The sequence below is a fragment of the Triticum aestivum genome, chromosome 4B (assembly GCF_018294505.1).
Source record: "Triticum aestivum cultivar Chinese Spring chromosome 4B, IWGSC CS RefSeq v2.1, whole genome shotgun sequence".
Taxonomy (NCBI): domain Eukaryota; kingdom Viridiplantae; phylum Streptophyta; class Magnoliopsida; order Poales; family Poaceae; genus Triticum; species Triticum aestivum.
The window spans coordinates 176398566-176404510 of record NC_057804.1 but is presented as its reverse complement, the minus strand read 5'-3'; positions in this window follow the sequence as shown (position 1 = coordinate 176404510).

Here is a 5945-nt window from a genome sequence, read left to right as displayed (position 1 = left end):
AATACTGAAGCCTCTGATGCCGCTCCCTCCAAGAAGAAGCGCAAGACCAAGAAGACTAGGGCTGCTCCCACAGAGCCCTTAGTTGTTGAACCCATCTCAGTGGTTCGTCCTGCGTCTGTATCCCAAGAACTTCGCATGACTGTTCATGAGCCTGCTTCCACAGAGGCTCCTGAAGCTGAAGAGATTCTAGCAGCTGAACCCACCGCTGCTGAAGACATTGGTCATCACGACAATGTTGAAGATGATGAAGTTCTTCCTCAAATCGAATACAATGTGGTATCATTGCCTGTTCGTACGAGCAGCGAAATCATCAGCATTGGTCGTCCTCTGACGCCAATTGCTCAGGATGCTTCATGGGCTGATCGCCCACAAGAACAAGACGCCCCCAGTACTCCCCAACAACAACAAACCACACCATCCGTACAAGTTGAAGAGGATGAGGACCTGCCCACTCCATCTCCAAAGGCGTCGCCTGTACTACAAAGGCTTCGCAAAGGACCAAGGCCTCAAGTCCCTCTTCCGAGCGTTCCAGAAGGAGAAGTGCATCATCAACCTATTGCACGTCAAGTGTTTTCAGAAGCCACTCCTGCTGTGAATGTCTCTGTGTCTGAAGCCCCAGCTGCTGAAGACAATCCGGCTGCATCAGCCGATGAAGAACGTCAAGAAGAACGTGTCGACACTCCCCCCATTCCTGAAGAAACTGTTCATGAAGTGAACGTGTCTGTGCCTGACCCTCCAGCTCAGCAAGTGGAGGTTGAAAATGTTGAAGCTGCCACCACCAACGACAATGAAGCCGATGACGTTGTCATGGCTGACACCAATGTGGAGCTTGAACCAACCAGTGTGCCTGAAGCTAATGAGGCCACTGCACCTGAAGTTAATGAGGCAACTGCTCCTGAAGCACCTGTTGTGCAGCCTGAAGCCTCAGCTGTTGCCCCTGCTCTAGTTCCGCCACCAAGGCCCCATACAGTTGAGCAAGCATACAGCCATGGTCAGCTAACCACTGTTCGATGGCCCATTCTGGTACCTCCGCCTACTGCATCTGGACCTCAATTTGATCTCAGGTCCAGAAGCCCAAGCCAAGACTGCCAAGGTTTCCAGGTACTGCAAACTCACCAGGGTCCTTCAATGCAGATGGCTTCAAAAGCCACAATACCTTCTTTGACAGCACCAAGAACCCTTACTCAAAGCCAAGGATATCATCAGATCGGTTCTGGAGCTATCAGCAGAGAAGCTATTACTCCTGCGTTCTATATGATCAAGGGCGCATTTTCCCTCATATGTGCCTTGACAATGAAGCCATTGCTGGACTGCCGTGCTTAGAAGAAGCACTTGATTGCTTTTGTGATGCTGGTCTGCTCAGTTTGGTCACAGATAAAGAACATTGGAATGAAGAGCTATTGCTTCAATTCTATGCTACTCTACACATTCGTGGTTATAACAGAGATACGAAGACATGGGTTCTCGAGTGGATGACAGGAAATGTTCATCATGAAGCCAAAGCTCTCGACATCATTGAGCTTACTGGCCTATCCACTCCCGGAGAACTCTATGAACCTGGTTGTCAAAATCACCGAAATGCTCTGGAAAGCATCTTCCATAAGCCTGAACCCAATATGAGTCAGATGTTGAGCATGATGAAGCCTTTGCCACGTGATGCTGAATATCCAAAGGAGTTCTTTGTTGAAGATCTTGAGTATCTGCCACGCACAATATATCATATTATCAGGCGAACTCTATGGCCTATCAAAGGACATTCATCAGCGGCAAAGCTTGAAGGAGCTATGAAGACTTTGGTCTTTTACATTCTCAATGGCATCAGCTTCAATGCACAAGATTTCTTCATCAGACAACTTGCTGCTTCTGGATCTGATCTGTTTGGTCTGAAGTTTTATGCTCCATGGGTCATGCGCCTCATAAAGCGACACTCATCTGTCAACTATCAACCATCTGCTCGCAATCATGTGATCTTCCTACCAGAGGTTGATATGTCAGTTGAAGCCATATACTCTGACCCTGCCAAGAAGCCTCTTTGTCTTCAGAATGCCGAGCACCAAAGCTTCACTCAACCCATTGAAGGTGTTCAAGCAGCAACACGAATCTATCCATTGGCTGGAAATACTCGTCTGCCTCATCGAGCACCTACTGAAGCTACTGAAAGCACCATTGCCCAAAGGCCTCGGAAGCGTTCTCGCGTTCTCAATGACCGAGAACTTCTTGTGGCCCTACATCAGAAACAGGATAAACATCACTTTTGGCTCAAAAGACAGATGCAAAGCCTCTTGGTGGATGTCAATTGCATTCGTAACCTTGCCACCAAGAATGCCTTTGTTGCTCATGAAACTTGCCGGCAATCATGGAAGAGCCTGACCCTGCTTAGTGCTGAAGCAGATCTTCAAGACGATGGTTTCAATGAAAGATTCCAGTTTGACTCCACTCCTCCATGGAATGCTGTCCTACGAAGAACTCCATCTCTTGAAGACTCTGAATATTCTTCCTCCGCGGCAACTGTCAATGCCAGAGTGATCGATGACGAAGATGATGCTACTTCACCACCTCCTACTACTGCACGCATCGACACTGCACCAAGTTCGTCTGCACCGCCAACCAACGACGATAACCCTGCTACTTCACCTACTCATGAGGACGAGTAGATGCTCTATGTCTTCAAACCTTTTTGGTCATTACTGACAAAAGGGGGAGAAGCGTATGAGTTGATAGTCTTCAAGCGGGTTCATATGGGCGGTTGCATTATATTTTGCCTCGTGCTTACAACTCTTGATTTTTAAAACATTTGGTTCTTTGAGTTGTAACACCTAAACTTGATGGTCGTCTGCTACTTATTTGCTTTACTTTGGTGCGATGATAACTTCCGCACTTAGATCATCCTGCAGACGTCCATTTTTCATTATGCATGTCATCCTATTTGCTATATCATTTCATGCATGATGAATTATCTTCATAAGTTGAAGTGGATCTCCACAAGTACAACCTGCCATGTGCATTTGCATTCCAGAAGCAAAATTACTTATATGCACATCTTCAGGGGGAGCCCTTGCTACTTATGAAGACAATTTCCTATCCTTTACAATTTCACATACTTTATCCCCGTTGAAAACTTCAACCAGTTTGTCATCAATCACCAAAAAGGGGGAGATTGTAAGTGCATCTAGTGCCACCCCTAGTTGGTTTTGGAGTATTGATGACAAAGTTGGTTGAGGGACTAATGCGTTTGTGAGAATTGCAGGATAACACAGGTAGTGTCCCTCAATGATTCGGTTTACCTACCGGAGATGACCCCTAAAAATGTATGAAGACATTGAAGACAATGGTGGTATGAGAAGATATTCATATTGAAGACTATGACATGAGAAGACATTGCATGAAGACTATGGACCGCGAAGACTGTGTGGCTTCGTTGTTTCCTTTTCTTCTTTGTTGAGTCATAGGAACCACCGTACTGTTAAGTGGGGTCCAAGTGAACTAAGTCAGAGTGACTGAAGTGATGCTCAACCCAAATCCTATGTCTTAGAGCGAAGACAATGAGAGCAAATCTTATCCAGAGCTGGATGAGTCAGCTTTACTTGTAGCCCAAGTAAAGTTGCCACGTGTGTTTGAAATCTGACGGTTGGAACACGTGTCAGTTCCTTAGTGACCCAGGGTCATTTCGGACAAATCAGGTCGGGTTGCCTTGTGGCTATAAATAGCCCATCCCCTACACCATAAATTGGTGGCTGCTCAGAGTTAGTTTACGGCTTTTGTTGTTTTGAGAGCAACCCACCTCGAAGCCTTTGAGAGAGAAATCCTTGCGAGGACAAAGCCCAAACACCCAGAGCCAAAGAGTGTTAGGCATCACTAAAGTCTTTCTGTCTGTGTGACCTGAAGACTTATTACACTTGAGGGCTGTGTATCCTCCAGCCGGTTAGGCGTCGCGTTCTGAGCATCCAAGAGTCATTGTGGATTACCGGGTGAACCAAGTCTGTGAAGGTTTGGAAGTCTACCTTGAAGACTTACCAGAGTGATTGGGCGAGGACTAAGTGTCCTTAGCTCAAGGGGAATAAGGTGAAGACACGGTCTTCTGAGTTGAATCTCAGCCTCCCCAACCAGACGTACAGTTGTCACAGCAACTGGAACTGGTCCAACAAATCCTGTGTCTTCAACAAGTGACTGGTTCTATCTCTTCCCTCCTTTACTTTGAGTTTGTCTTCGTGAAGTCATTGCTTATCTATCTTATCTGATTGACTTTATTGCTTGACTACTATTGTTGATTGGCTTCATACTATCTTCCATCCTGATCCTACTACCTAGCTGCTTTTAGTCTTCGTACGTTAACACTATTGCATACTTGACTATGGCTTGCTTGTTGTAGTTTATCTTCCGCTGCATATCAATTAGGTCATTTCTATTGTTTGTCTTCGAAACTTCCACGTTTTGAAGACTTTGCTAAAAATCGCCTACTCACCCCCCCTCTAGTCGATAACTAGCACTTTCAATTCCAACTTCAATCGTTTATAGTTCCAAGATCCCGCATCATCACATAGCCTATACCATGTCAATGCATCTCCCTTCAAAGATAAAGGGAAGACCTTCCTCTTAACAACATCATCGGGAATACATGCAAGCTTAAATAATCCACAAACTTCATCCACAAAGATAAGGTGTAAATTGGGATGCAATGTTCCATCTCCTGCAAAGGGATTAGCTAGAAGTTTATCTATCATACCCAAAGGAACGTCAAAGTAAACATTTTCAGTAGGTTCAATAGGTTGAGGAGCAACTCTTTGCTCTACTGGTCGAGGCGAAGATACCCCAAACAAGCCCTTCAAAGGATTAGTTTCCATAGTAACAAGTGACAGAAAATTTCAGCACACTATATAAATGTTTCCTTATCAAGTTCCACTCACCAAAGGTGCTTCACTCCCCGGCAACGGCGCTAGAAAAGAGTCTTGATGACCCACAAGTATAAGGGATCTATCATAGTCCTTTCGATAAGTAAGAGTGTCGAACCCAACGAGGAGCAGAAGGAAATGACAAACGGTTTTTAGTAAGGTATTCTCTGCAAGCACTGAAATTGTAGGTAACAGATAGTTTTGTGGTAAGATAATTTGTAACGGGTAACAAGCAATGAAAGTAAATAAGGTTTAGTAAGGTGGCCCAATCCTTTTTGTAGCAAAGGACAATCCTGGACAATTTCTTATAATGAGGAAAGCGCTCCTGAGGACACATGGGAATTATTGTCAAGCTAGTTTTCATCACGCTCATATGATTCACGTTCGGTACTTTGATAATTTGATATGTGGGTGGACCGGTGCTTGGGTACTGCCCTTTCTTGGACAAGCATCCCACTTATGATTAACCCCTATTGCAAGCATCCGCAACTACAAAAGAAGTATTAAGGTAAACCTAACCATAGCATGAAACTAGTGGATCCAAATCAGCCCCTTACGAAGCAATGCATAAACTATGGTTTAAGCTTCTGTCACACTAGCAACCCATCATCTACTTATTACTTCCCAATGCCTTCCTCTAGGCCCAAATAATGGTGAAGTGTCATGTAGTCGACGTTCACATAACACCACTAGAGGAGAGACAACATGCATCTCATCAAAATATCGAACGAATACCAAATTCACATGACTACTAATAGCAAGACTTCACCCATGTCCTCAGGAACAAACGTAACTACTCATAAAGCATATTCATGTTCATGATCAGAGGAGTATTAATATGCAATAAGGATCTGAACATATGATCTTCCACCAAGTAAACCAATTAACATCAACTACAAAGAGTAATCAACACTACTAGCAACCCACAGGTACCAATTTGTGGTTTTGATACAAGATTGGATACAAGAGATGACTAGGGTTTTTAGAGGAGATGGTGCTGGTGAAGATGTCGATGGATATTGACCCCCTCCCGATGAGAGGATCGTTGGTGATGAC